Below are 14,118 nucleotides of genomic sequence, written 5' to 3'. Positions count from 1 at the left end.
GGAAAATAAAAGAACAACATGTTTGCTTGCACAGGATTGGATGATGGAAGCCAGCAGAGCTCTCCCTCATTTACTAAGCTCTGGAGCAACTGCACTTGCAGAGTGCAACTGCACTTTCAAAAGTGCACAGTAAATTTTACTTTAGTAAATCAACCCCATTGTCTTCCATAAAAGTGCATTTTTAATAAGGAATATAATCTTCTTTTACCACTTCCCTACTGGGCCAATTCTGTCATTTCACTCCTACACGTAAAAATCATATTTTTTTTAGTAGAAAGTTACTCAGAATCCCCAAACATTATATATATTTTTAAAGCAGTGGCTCTAGAGAATAAAATGGTGGGCGTTGCAATTTTTATTGTCACACAGTATTTTCACAGCAATTTTTATACACTTTAACCTCTTGCCGACCAGCCGCCATCATTATACTGTGGCAGTTCGGCTCTCCTGCGCAAACCGCCGTAGCTGTACGTCGGTCTGTGCAGTGAGGCTAGCCGGACTCCATGTCCGCCGGCGACCCGCGATCGCGGTGTACAGATGCAGAATGGGGGGGGAACTGCCTATGTAAACAAGGCAATTCACTGTTCTGCTTAGTGACATATCAGAGATCTTCTGTTCCCAGTCATCGGGAATAGCGATCTCTGTCATGTCCTAGGTAGCCAATTCCCCCTACAGTTAGCACACACTTAGGGAACACACTTAACCCCTTGATCGCCCCCTAGTGTCAACCCGTTCCCTGCCAGTGACATTTATACAGTAATCAGTGGTTATTTTTAGCTCTGATCACTGTATAAATGTCACTGGTCCCAAAAAAGTGTCCGATCTGTCCGCCGCAATGTTGCAGTCCCTCTAAAAATCGCAGATCGCCGCCATGACTAGTAAAAAAAAAAAGTTAATAATAAAAATGACATAAATCTATTTCCTATTTTGTAGAAGCTATAACTTTTGCGCAAACCAATCAATATATGCTTACTGTGATTTTTTTACCAAAAATATGTAGAATGCATATTGGCCTAAACTGATGAAGAAATTTGTTTTGTTTTTTTTTTTAATTTTGGGGATATTTATTATAGCAAAAAGTAAAAATATTTTTTTTTTTTCAAAATTGTTGGCCCTTTTTTGTTTATAGCGCAAAAAATAAAAACCGCAGAGGTGATCAAATACCACCAAAAGAAAGCTCTATTTGTGAGGAAAAAAAAGGACATAAATTTTGTTTGGATACAGCGTCGCACAACCTCGCAATTTTAAGTTAAAACTATGCAGTGCCGTATCGCAAAAAAGGGCCAGGTCATTAACCTCCCTGGCGGTATGATTATTTCAGATTTTTGAGGCTCAAAGCGGTACAATTCTTTTGCATGGAAATTTGGCATTTTTATGATATAATTCTTAGTAATAACACACTTAAATTTGTCCAAACAAGAGTCTAGTAGACATCCCGGGTATGATAAAGTTTGAAACACAAAATAATAAATTATAATATAATAAATAACTATAAATAGTTATAACAAATAATAATATAATAATAATAAAAATTATAGATAATTATAATAATAGAAATTTGCTAAGTTGCAGAATTGTCGCTGTCATTACTTTCAGTGTTTGATGACGAATTTCCCCACAAATCACTATCGCTCAACTCTGCGAGTGATTCCAATTTATTATCGCTGTTTTCTAGCTGGTCTAAAACCTCTTTTGAACGGTTTCGGTTGCTATGGACAATCTCCAGTTTTCAGGCAAAAAGAACAGTATATATAATATAAAACTGCATGCAGGGCACTGGACAAAGCACTAGGGACAAAAGGGAGGTGAAATTATTTGATACAGTAATGTAATCTGTAAGATTACAGTGTACTGTATGTATTGTGTGTGTTTCACTTTTTGAATTTGGCGCCGTGCTCCGTCCCGGTGTGTCGTAACGCTCGCAGGGCACGGAGCCCGGCTCTGTGATACATCGAGTGGAGACACAGCCGCTGCACACAGCGGGAGGACATCGTAGGATCCTGGGGACAAGGTAAGTAACTGTACCTGGATCCTGTGATGCAATCCCGAGTATGGCTCGGGGTTACCGCTTTTGGTACTGAAAATCCACCCCAAGCCAGACTCGGGAATACCTCCCCCCACCCCGGCCGGATTGACAATGCTGCTGTCTGCTGTGCCTGCTGTGCTAGTTTCTTCAAAATACAGGAGGTGTGTTACTATCCAGATCACCGGGTGAAAACAAAGGGAAGTGCCAAAGAAAATAAATTGGATGCAGCGTGCAGCCAACACATCTAATAATTGTCAAGCTGTGATATAATACATTTTTGGTTTTGGGTTTAATCTTTTTTTTAAGAGTGCAATTTTTTTTAAATCTTCCTTAGGAGCAGAGTTTTTCTAAAATCTACAAATATGGCTTTTTTCTATATTATTGTTCCATTTTGGATGGTGACCATTGTTGTAGTGCAGGTATGAATGTCCCCTGTAGGTTTGAAATGATTTCTTAAATTGGTGTTATCGTGGGTGAGTTCGTGATCTAAGGCTAGGTAAGTGAAATTACTAACGTGTGTGAAGTGGAGACCAAACTTGTTAATACAGAAATTTACAAAATGAAATATGGAGTCTTCAGGGCCAGCCCATATTATTATTATATGATCTATGTACTGACTATAGAAAATGATTCTAGATGCTAAAGGATTGTCCTATATATATCTATCATTCAGGTAGCCCATATTAAGAATGGCATAACTGGGAGTTTAATTGGATCCCATTGCTGTGTCACGTACGTACTTGAAATAAAGATTGAAAAAAAACAAAACAACATTACAAGGAAAATCTAGTACAGTCTAATGGAAATGATACGCATAAGGTAATAGGTTAAAGATAAAAAGGCCTTCTTTATGGGAATTTTTTCTGTGCAGGGAACAAACATTCAGTGAAAGTCATGTTTATATTGGGTATCACATGTAGAGTTTCAGAGTTTCCAGTAGATGCCTGGAATCACGTATGTATGCGGGGAGGGAAGTACCGAGAGGTTCTAAGAAATAATTATATTCTGACAGACTGCTGCTGCTGAGGTTGGTCCACCTGGAGACATGTCTGAATCCTCATAGAGTTTGGGTAGAGGATAGAAATATAGTGTGTTGTACTATCATCTATAAAGGTAAACCCACTGCTTTTTTTAAATACTCATATCTATAAGAGCTTTGTCAATTTCCAGTAATGTTTACAATTCTTTTTTGTACTCGGATAGAGGAGAGGTTTGTGTAGGTGATTGCATCTGATGGAAGTTGTAAAGATTCCTTTTTGTAGTCATTTTTCTTTTTTTATGACAATGCCATCTCTTATTAGATTTTATTTCCAGCAGTTTATTTAAAACCTTTTTCTCAATAATTGTGAGATTATTATTAATTATTTTGTATTCTTACTGTTGCTAGATCTATCTTCAATCATACAATTTTATTAATTCAGAGTAGTCAACATGATAGAAAGCTTTCATAAAAGATCCCTTAGCATAAGATAGGTAAAATTAAGATTTTGGTCTAAGAGTAGTGTGTTTAATGTGAAGATTATATACTGTACGGTTTCTAATTCCATCTCTGTAGTATTGTTTTGAGAATTAAGATCTTATAAAGTCTAATAAAATATCAGTTTCTCTCTATCGTCCCAAAGATAGGGGTTCAACTGGGGTTTCAGATTTGTTGTCTCTAATTCAGAGAAGCAAAAAGATAGAAAGTTTCAATAAAAGATTCCATGGTATGAGGATACACTTCAAAATAAAGATCCTTTAATAGTCTTAATAAAAAAAAAAATCGGTCTCTCTCTATCAGCCCAAAGATAGAATCTGGATTTGGCTGGGGCTTCAGATTTGCCATTCTCTGTTAGTCAAGTACAAAGACAGAGTGTCTTGATAAAAGATCCATTGGTATGAGAATGAAGTTCAAAATAAAGTTCTTTTTTTTTTAATATATAAACTTTATTTGATTTTATGCAACACTTGTATACAAAACATTTTCAAATCCATATACATAATTTATCTTGTTAATCCCCCCCCCCCACTTTGTCTGGTCTTCTTCTTTATTCGTTATTTGTCTCTTCCCATTCCCCCCTGCTCCTCATCTTTACCAGAGCCCTGCATCCACTTTTCCATAAACGTCCTGGTTTTCTTAAACCCTATCCACTTTTCCCATATAGTGTTGAATCTTTCTGCCTGGCCCTCTTCTCTACTACTTAGATATTCCATTCATCCAGAATAAAGATATTTTAATATTTCTAATAAATGCATCTGTTTCTCTCTATCAACTCAAAGATTTGGATTCAACTGGGGTTTTTAGATTTGTCTTCGTCTGTAAAGACTGACAATTCAGAGATAAAGAACCTTTTTACTATCATATGCCATATGAATTTATTTATGTCTGTAAATATCGTTTAAAATCAGGTGCAAATTTAGGACCATTAGCCTGGTTTCACAAATGTGCGGTGCGAATTGAAGCTCAGGTTTCACTGGGGAGATAACAATCTCCTGTTCAACGGATTCATTGCGTTTTTGCTCAGGATTAGAGAGCAGGGAGAGGGGGAGGGAGGGGGGGGGGAGAGGGGGAGGTGTAGTGAGGAGAAAGAGAAAATCCTTGTTCAGAACGCAATGCATCTACGAATCAGATGCGTTCCCATAGGAGATAATAGGCTTGTAGTTCGCACCGCAATGCCCAAAAAACGCACACGTTTTTTGTGCAATGCGCAGTGCGAATGCAACGCACATATGTGAACCAGATGCATTCATATGAATGTATTTTAAAATGTCCTGCGAATTAGATGCGGTGTAAGCCGCATCTAATTCGCATAGGTGTGAACCCGGGCTTAATAAATAGGGAAGTTGTTTCCTCTTGAAAGTATGTTAGTGGATATATTAAATCAGTTTACTGCAACTTAATGAAGTTCTAAATATTTTTGACTTTTTATGTGAAGCCATGGATCTTTTTTTTCTGCTTAACTTTGCGTATTTTTAATTTTTCTTTCAAATAGTTTGTTTGAAGTAATTCCTTAAAAGTTAGAGTACTGGTGGTGTTGACTATGGGGATATCTTCTAGGTTTTGTTTGGATCATGTGTATTCTCACAAATATGCAGTACATAGATCTTCTTACACTTTTTCTTCTATAGATAGAGACCAATAGGGAGGTAAGTACAGCGCTGCGCTGAAATCTAAAAAATACCAAAAAAGCAGCTAACACACCTATAGACTTAGGTTAAAGATTCAAAACAAAAATAAAAGTGTAGCGCTATATATGTTAATCAGAAGGTCATACGTGTATACCAACAATGAATGAAACCTTATCACATCTTGTATGACCAAAGGTATGAGGTGCATAATAAAGTGACACTGTGTAATTCAAAACAACTTGACTTGAATTCACCCATTCTTTCTTCAAAACCGTTTGTGGATGTGGAAGCTGTGTTGATATCCCTCTTCCTATTGCACGCTGAGGATACTTGACGAGTTATATTGACCAGACGGGTTGGTCAACAAGCCTTTTTGACTTGTAAGACGTAGGTCTTTTCAAGTCATTAAGTTCCGGTAAGCCTCTTGATGTTCCGGTGATGGCCCTGACACCTATTTAGACCCTCTGTTCACCTGTGGTTCCTTTAGCCTGGTTTCACACATGTGCGGTGCGAATTGAAGCTCAGGTTTCACTGGGGAGATAACAATCTCCTGTTCAACGGATTCATTGCGTTTTTGCTCAGGATTAGAGAGCAGGGAGAGGGGGAGGGAGGAGGGGGGGAGAGGGGGAGGTGTAGTGAGGAGAAAGAGAAAATCCTTGTTCAGAACGCAATGCATCTGCGAATCAGATGCATTCCCATAGGAGATAATAGGCTTGTAGTTCGCACCGCAATGCCCAAAAAACGCACACGTTTTTTGTGCAATGCGCAGTGCGAATGCAACGCACATATGTGAACCAGATACATTCATATGAATGTATTTTAAAATGTCCTGCGAATTAGATGCGGTGTAAGCCGCATCTAATTCGCATAGGTGTGAACCCGGGCTTAATGTCTACTTACCTGCCAGATTTGATGAATTCCATCTACGTGTGAACTTGGGAGTTATATTTTCATCATTTCTAACGTACAACCCCCATAGACTTTTGGTGGTGGTTTTTTTCTTTCACAATTTACTACCATTTTATATTTTGGACTTTTTTTCTCCATATGGACTTAAGTGGTTGATTTGCCGAACCTTTATGGTTTTTTTAGATATAATTTATTATTTATTTGCAATTAAGTTTTATATTTCACTTCAACTGTTGTTTTGAATTACACAGTGTCACTTTATTATGCACCTCATACCTTTGGTCATACAAGATGTGATAAGGTTTTATTCATTGTTGGTATGCACGTATGACCTTCTAAATAACATATATAGCGCTACACTTTTATTTTTGTTATAGATAGAGACCAAACTTGTTGGATATAGGGACATTTATAAGATATGGTGGTATTATTGTGCTCTAAAGGGACTTTTGTTGTTGGTCTTGATGGGGAGTCCTTAAAAGATACGTATGTGAATCTTTTGTTTTTTTTAATCATACTTACCTAGCTGGATGCAGCATCGATCCACACTCCTGTGGATCCACAGGTGAAGTACAGACAAACAAGCTTTGGCTGCACTTCTCCTTTAAGCATTTGATTCAGTGTATTTTTAGTACTAGATTTCTAACTTCCTTATTTGTGTGGAGTAAGAAAACTATTATAAATCTGTTCAGTGGATTACAAAGTTTTTGAGAGTGTCATAACTTTGGCAATATAGAACCATTTTTATATATTGAGAAACAGGTATGGGGTGACTTTGTTTTATGTACTGACTCTATTTCTTGGAATACATTCTTTACATCATAATTCAATAAAATGTCACAACACGAGGTATTGTAATGGCAGAGATTGCATATCTTGTATAAAGCAAGGATACGTTTCATTCGAAACACTCCGTCTTGTATTCCATAGTGAAATGTATATGTCATACAGAGAGGAGACTCATACTAAACAGATCCTATTTATAGGAAAGTATTGACTCTTTGGGGTTGATTTAATAAAACTGGAGAGTGCAAAATCTGGTGCAGCTCCGCATAGAAACCAATCAGCTTCCAGGTTTTATTGTCAAAGCTTAATTGAACAAACTGAAGCAAGAAGCTGATAGGCTATCATGCACAGCGGCACCAGATGTTGCACTCTACGGTTTTAGTAAATCAAGCCCTCTCTGTCTGGTATGGGGTTTCTTTTGTGATGAACTGTGGTGTTGGTTTTAAGCTAATTAGAAGTGAAGGATTGTTTGGAATGTTTGGTCTTGCACATGAAGATTTTCTCTGCTTTGTAATCTTTTTTTATCTTGTTCTAGTTTATTGGTTTTGGTGATGATAATTAGTAAATTACATAGTTTATAAGGTTGAAAAAATAGACCATGCAGTTCAACCTGTGTGTATATGTGTTTCTAATTTTTATTCTATAACAATTCACATAGCCTGTATATTCTCCTTTCTGGGGAAGACATCTAAAGCTTTTTGAAGTTGTCGACACTCCCAGCTAGTACAAATTCTTGGGGGAGGGAGTTCCACATGTTTACTGCTCTAATAGTAAACAACCCTTTCCACAATCTAAGGTTAGACCTCTTTTTTTTCTTCCTCAAATTGTGGTTGAACGTCCTCTTAAAGCAGAGTTCCACCCACGCCTTTAAAAATGAAAAGTCAGCAGCTACACACACTGTAGCTGCTGACTTTTAACATTAGGACACTTACCTGTCCTGGAGTCCAACGATGTTGGCACCGCGAATGATGTTTCCATTGGCTGGTTGGGTGCTGTCGCCACCATTGAGAGCAAGGGAACCCAGCCGTGTAGGCTTTGGGCTTCACCACCGGGTCCCTACTGCGCATGCGAGAAACGCGCTGCGCTCTCTCACTGGCCCGGCAGAAGCGGAGAAGGAGGGAGGGAGGGACCGTGCTGCTGACGTAATTCACCGTGGCCCGGTATCCCTCAAGTGGGGACCGGGTACTTGTAAAAAACAGGTACTCGCTCCCCCCGAAAGGGGCCAAATGTGGCCCTGGAGGGGGGGATCAGATAAGTGGAAATTCCACTTTTGGGTGGAACTTCGATTTAAGAGACCATAGAGTAAACAGTTTATTACAGTTACTGGAGTCACCTTTGATATATTTACTCAGAATGCTAATTTGTAGTCCTGTGAGCCTCCAGGTAATTGACCAAATCTGGTCTCCAAAATAGTATATCTTTGCAAATGATCAGCTGCTAACGTTACGCATGTCTCATAACCATGCAAAATAGTTAAACCAAATTGTACACACGCTGCGCTTATCAAAATAAAAAAAATAAGAAATTTCCACTAAAATATTAATAAAGTGATATTGTGCTTAACATATACAAAATCTATTAATACTATACTATACGTTAATGTGCAATAAATTTCAATAAATGAATAAATAGGTAAAAGTGCTCCAATAAGCCTGTGTATTGCAAATATTCCACAAAGCTTGTGCAATTTTCAAACATAAATAGATAATTCAACACAAACATCCATGCGATTTAGTGTTGCATCCAAGCATATCAGTACTGCATCTATGCAATATGGTGTTAGTGCAATGTTTGAACAATAAAAAGTTAAATAATACAAAAAAACGCATCCATGCGATTTGGTGCTACATCCATGTGATTCTATGCAATTCAGTGCTGTGTTGCTGTGCAATGATCAAATTAACAGTCCGATTTAGTGTTGCATCCATGCATTTCAGTGCTGCATCTATGCAATATGGTGTTAGTGCAATGTTCAAACAATAAAAAGTTAAAGAAATACAAAAAAACGTATCCATTCGATTTGGTGTTGCATCCATGTGTATCTATGCAATTCAGTGCTGTGTTGCTGTGCAATGATCAAATTAACAGTCCACAGATCTTCCACAATCCATTCATGTGTTATGGTGAACACAAACTAAATATAATATGCAGGGTCCTTGATAGATTTGCGCTGGTCCTCTGTTCCTCAGAGCAGTCCCGTTTGTACAGTAACAAGGCGCTTAAGGGCGCCACACTAAAACAGCAGAGACGAACGGGCAACAGCGGCCGGTATGGGGTGGCGTGCTAATCTGTTCCAACAGGTTGTATGTATAACGTTCCGTCCTGTCCCCTTCCCCTACACGTGTTCGATACAAGGGGTATTTCGTATCTTCATCAGGGGGTGATTTTGATGAAGGTACGAAATACCCCTTGAATCGAACACGCGTAGGGGAAGGGGACAGGACGGAACGTTATACATACAACCTGTTGGAACAGATTAGCACGCCACCCCATACCGGCCGCTGTTGCCCGTGCGTCTCTGCTGTTTTAGTGTGGCGCCCTTAAGCGCCTTGTTACTGTACAAACGGGACTGCTGTGAGGAACAGAGGCACCAGTGCAAATCTATCCAGGACCCTGCATATAACATCGAACCCAGAGAGGTTCTAAGGCGCATTCTGACCAAGCTTAATTGCAAGGTCACACGCCCTAAGGTGAGGGGCTATCACCTGGGGGGGAGCACTTGTATAAGCGCACAGCACTTTAGTTTGTGTTCACCATAACACATGAATGGATTGTGGAAGATCTGTGGACTGTTAATTTGATCATTGCACAGCAACACAGCACTGAATTGCATAGAATCACATGGATGCAACACCAAATTGCATGGATGCGTTTTTTTGTATTTTTTAACTTTTTATTGTTTGAACATTGCACTAACACCATATTGCATAGATGCAGCACTGAAATGCATGGATGCAACACTAAATCGGATTGTTAAAGCGGAGGTTTGCTGAAAAAAAAATATTAAAAGCCAGCAGCTACAAATACTGCAGATGCTGACTTTTAATATATGGACACTTACCTGTCCAGGGAGCCCGCGAAGTCGGCAGCCGAAGCCGATCCGTCCTTCGGCTCTCGGCTGCTCCCGCCGCCATTCTCGGTAAGGGAATAAGGAAGTGAAGCAGTGCGGCTTCACTTCCTGGTTCCCTACTGCGCATGCGCGAGCCGCGCTGCGTGTCCTCACAGGTCCCTGCTGTATTCTGTGTCTCACAGAATACAGTGGGGGAGGACGGGGTAGGCGGCGGAAGTGGCGTAGGTCACCGCAATCACCGCGGTGATCTATGCCAGGAAGTGGGAGCAAATACCTGGATTAGACAGGTATCTGCTCCCTCCTCCCCCCTGAAAGGTGCCAATTGTGACACCGGAGGGGGGGAGGAATCCAAAAAGTGGAAGTTCCATTTTTGGGTGGAACTCCACTTTAATTTGATCATTGCACAGCAACATAGCCCTGAATTGCATAGAATCACATGGATGTAGCACCAAATCGCATGGATGCAATTTTTTGTATTTTTTAACTTTTTATTGTTTGAACATTGCACTAACACTATATTGCATAGATGCAGCACTGATATGCTTGAATGTAACACTAAATCGCATGGATGTTTGTGTTGAATTATCTATTAATGTTTGAAAATTGCACAAGCTTTGTGAAATATTTGCAATACACAGGCTTATTGGAGCACTTTTACCTATTTATTTATTTGTTGTAATTTATTGCACATTAACGTATAGTATAGTATTAATAGATTTTGTAAGCACAATATCACTTTATTAATATTTTAGTGGAAATTTCTTTTTTTTTTTATTTTGATAAGCGCAGCGTGCGTACAATTTGGTTTACCTTTGATATATTTGTTTTCAATGTTATCGGATGTTGTGCCATATATGATCCTGGGATTGTCCACATAACTTACCAGATTTTGATATAATTGTACAATGCCTCTTCTCTGGAGGGAATAATTGTAATCCTTGTAATTGGTCCCTAAAGCTAAGGTTTCCCCTCCTCAATAATGTTCTCAAATGTCTTATGCCGCGTACACACAATCGGACTTTACGGCATACTTGGTCCGGCGTACCGGATTTCATCAGACAATTCGATCGTGTGTGGGCTCCAGCGGACTTTGTTTTATCAAAAGTTTGACGGACTTAGATTTGAAACATGTTTCAAATCTATCCAGCGGACTAGAGTCCGGTCGAAAAGTCCGCTCGTCTGTATGCTAGTCCGACGGACAAATACCGAGGCTAGGGAAGCTATTGGCTACTGGCTATGAACTTCCTTGTTTTAGTCCGGTCGTACGTCATCACGTACAAATCCGTCGGACTTTGGTTGATCGTGTGTAGGCAAGTCCGTTCATTCGGAAAGTCCGTCGTAAAGTCCGTCGAAAAGTCCGCCGGGCAAAGTATGCCGTAAAGTCCGGTCGTGTGTACGCGGCATTAGTATTCCTTTTTGATACTTCTATTTTAGAAAGAGAGAAGAGTAAAATAATTCTAATTTAATTAGCTGAAGCGTCTTTTCTACATACTTCAAACTTCTTATCTCTTTGCACGGGCATAGATAAGAAGGGGATAAGGGGGGATAAGGGGGGTCCAACCTCTCTTTCCCCCCAGAGCATGTGGGGCACAGCGCAGTAGCTATTGCTGACAGCCACGGCAAACGCCCAAAGCAGGAGCTGCTCCAACAGCCTGTCAGTTCAGTGCAAGCGAAGCCTGCCTGTACTCTGAACTGCCCTGGTATATTCAGTGTATTTTATGGCAAGGGGAGAGCTGTAATGAGGGGGCAGAGCTGTACGGGTGGGGTGGGGGGGGCTGTATACAGAGGAATTGTACTTGGGAGAGAATTGTGCTATCAGAATGAATCTGTACTAGTGGGGAGGGGGGTCTTTTTTTGGGGGAGGGGTTTACGTTTAGAAGGAGGTAATTTTTTGTTCTGCTTTGTCTACTGGCCTGTGCATTACACACCCTAATCTCTGTGTTCTCCTGACCCTTGCATCCTGTATGTTACACACTCCTTACCTCTGCGCTCTGTGCCATAAGCACTTTTTACCCTTGTACTCTGTAAGATGTACAATCTTGAGCCTGTTATGCACTCTTGACCCCTGCTCTCTGTGTTTTACGCACTTCCTACTCCTGTGAGATGTGCAACTTGACCCCTACTCTCTGCAGTACTTATTCTTGAGCCCTGCACTTTGTACATTTTCAATTCATGACCCAGTGGCGGAACAATCAGGGTCGCACCAGTCGCACTTGCTACTGGGCTCTGCCTTTCCGCCACAATGGGGGGGGCCCCAGGACCCAGCATCTCCCCCCCGCACATCCAGTTGTCACTTCACTACGCAGTGGAGGGGCAGCGATTGGCAGCTCTGTGGTGCCTGCAAGCCGCGGGATCTCCCTCTGGCGTTCAGTTCCCTTTTCTCTCTATACAGTGCAGAGGGGAGGGGCACAAACTCCTCTTCAGCAGCAGATCAGGTGGCTCTCGGGTGTGCTCTCTGTTACTCCTGCAGAACATGCTGGAGGCGGATCCTGCCGAGGCTTGCATTTTGATTGGGATGGACTCGAGGAGGGGGTGTGGCCAGCCTCAAATGTGATGGCGCCCACTCCACCTTCTGGTGCAGGTGCGAGGCTCAAGCTGCATGGACAGACCCTGTGAGAGACTGGAGCAGACGGTGGAGATACTCTGATAGAGGTAAATCAGATTGGTACACCAGATTAAACTTTGCTAGGTTTCATTTAGTCATTGAATTATCTGTTTGCATAAGCTGATCTCCTTGCTATACAGGTCTATTTCAGCACAACTCCTCTTGCTTTTATCTCACCAGCATCACCTTTTAAAAACACATTACAAATGTACACCTCCACCCTTAACTAAAATAGATGGAACCTCAGCATCTCCCCTGCCAGCCATTGTACCACTTTGCTGTCGCTAAACAAGATTACAGATTTATTTGATTATTATTGTTACTGGGACATTAGGCTTCCAATGGAGATGTTCCTAATATGTATGAAAATGTAAAAAATTGCTAAAGTCACCATATATACTGTGACAGTGTGACTGATTTTTTTTAATCTATTGTTAATGTGAACGTGGATATTTATTTGGGTTTATTATTATAGTTTATAATAAGCTACAATAGGAAATCCAAATAAATATCTGCATTTTTGCATTACCATGAAAGTAATATAAAAGTACAGTCACAGTATATATGGTCACTTTAGCAAGTTTTCACATCTTCATGCATTTTACGATAATATCTCATATAGAATCCTAATGTCCTAGTGACAATAATAATAGATACATGCACTGGGCACGCAGAGAATGTACTCTAAATCTCTCATGGGGTGTCCAGGGTCCCTACAGCAGCATCTCTCCCCGCTATTCACCACATGTCACAAAAGTTAAACAGTAAACTTTAGGGCTCTTTCACGCGGGGCAGATCCGCCCAGCGAACTCCGCTTTGCTCAGCGGGGGATCGATCCACTAATCCCCACTGAGCAGGCGGATGACAAGTCCGTCTCCGCTCACTGTGCGAGGACAGACCTATCAGAGCTCCGCTCTCCTCTATGGGAGATTGGATGAAAATGGACCGCTTGTCTGTTTTCATCCAATCCCATCCGATCCTCCAGACAGATATAAAATAGTGTCACCATCCGTCTGGATTTCGTGGACAGGATTCGATTGGATAGCAGTGGGTGTCAGCGGACATGTCACTGCTGACATCCGCCGCTCCATAGAGGTGAATGGAGTGTCCAATCAGGTGAATGGAGTGTCCAATTAGGCTTGCCTGTAGCTGCACTGGATATCTCCTAAACCTGCACGGTTTAGGAGATATCCCTGTATTTGCATGTGCTGACGTCATGCGGCACATGCGCACTTAAGCCAACTGAAGCAATGGCATGCATGGGCGGGAGTGACGTCATCGCGGTTCCGGCCAATCACAGCGCCGGAGCCGTGATACCCGGAAGCTAGCCCCAGGTGAGATGTTGGCGGCCTGAGAGAGAGACGAGGACGGCTGTGGGGGCTTCATTCTCGGGTAAGTAATTCATAATGAGCTAGTATGCTATGCATACTAGCTCATTATGCCTTTATCTTGCAGGGTGTGTTTTTAGTTTTTTTTGCAGGAGGGTTTACTTCCTCTTTAAAAAAAGGTGTCCCTAAAAACTTTTTTGAAATGGTGGCAACTATGGGGGCCCCTGACCTAGGCAGGTATCGGCTTCAGTAAACAAGTGATTCACACTGCTTGTACACTGAAGTC

At 40.9% G+C, this 14,118-nt stretch overlaps 1 protein-coding gene across 4 annotated transcripts in view; it reads left to right on the top strand.

Moving 5' to 3' along the window:
- The window catches only part of LOC141139297 (adhesion G protein-coupled receptor F5-like), a 343,899-nt gene that overhangs the window by 1,328 nt on the left and 328,453 nt on the right, over positions 1-14,118 (top strand). The window contains exon 1 of one of the 4 annotated variants that reach the window (XM_073625268.1): positions 3,054-3,139. The exons of 2 other annotated variants lie outside the window; for them this stretch is intronic. The gene's annotated coding sequence lies outside the window, so the exon portion shown is untranslated. Of the gene's footprint in view, positions 1-3,053; positions 3,140-12,436; positions 12,552-14,118 lie in introns of those variants that run through there. One more of the 4 variants, XM_073625267.1, reaches the window with a different exon arrangement.

This window comes from Aquarana catesbeiana, linkage group LG04, assembly GCF_042186555.1.
Source record: "Aquarana catesbeiana isolate 2022-GZ linkage group LG04, ASM4218655v1, whole genome shotgun sequence".
Lineage (NCBI taxonomy): Eukaryota > Metazoa > Chordata > Amphibia > Anura > Ranidae > Aquarana > Aquarana catesbeiana.
This window is presented reverse-complemented; position numbering and strand designations above follow the sequence as displayed.